Consider the following 462-nt stretch of genomic DNA (forward strand, 5'->3'; position numbering starts at 1 on the left):
TATAAAATTTGGAGATTAGGCCCTTATTGGAGATAACATTGGCAAATATATTCTCCCATGCAGTGGGCTTTCTTGTTGTTTTGTTGATGGTTTCTTTTGTTGTGCAGAAGCTTTTTATTTTGATGTAGTCCCATTTCTTTATTTTCTCGTTAGTCTCTCTTGCCCTAGGATCGGTGTCTGTAAAGATATTGCTACGACATATGTCTGCAATTTTGCTGCCTATGGAGTCTTCTAGGGTTTTTATGGTCTCCCGTTTTACATTCAAGCCCTTTAGCCATTTTGAGTTTGTGTTTGTGTATGGTGATCTAGTTTCATTTTTTTGCATGTATCTGACCAAATTTCCCAGAACCATTTATTAAAGAGGCTGTTTTGACTCCATTGTATGCTCTTGCCTCCTTTGTCAAATATTAATTGAGTATAATGGCTTGGGTCAATTTCTGGATCCTCTATTCTGTTCCATTG

This window comes from Myotis brandtii, unplaced genomic scaffold (genome assembly GCF_000412655.1).
Source record: "Myotis brandtii unplaced genomic scaffold, ASM41265v1 scaffold179, whole genome shotgun sequence".
In the NCBI taxonomy this organism is placed as follows: Eukaryota; Metazoa; Chordata; class Mammalia; order Chiroptera; family Vespertilionidae; genus Myotis; species Myotis brandtii.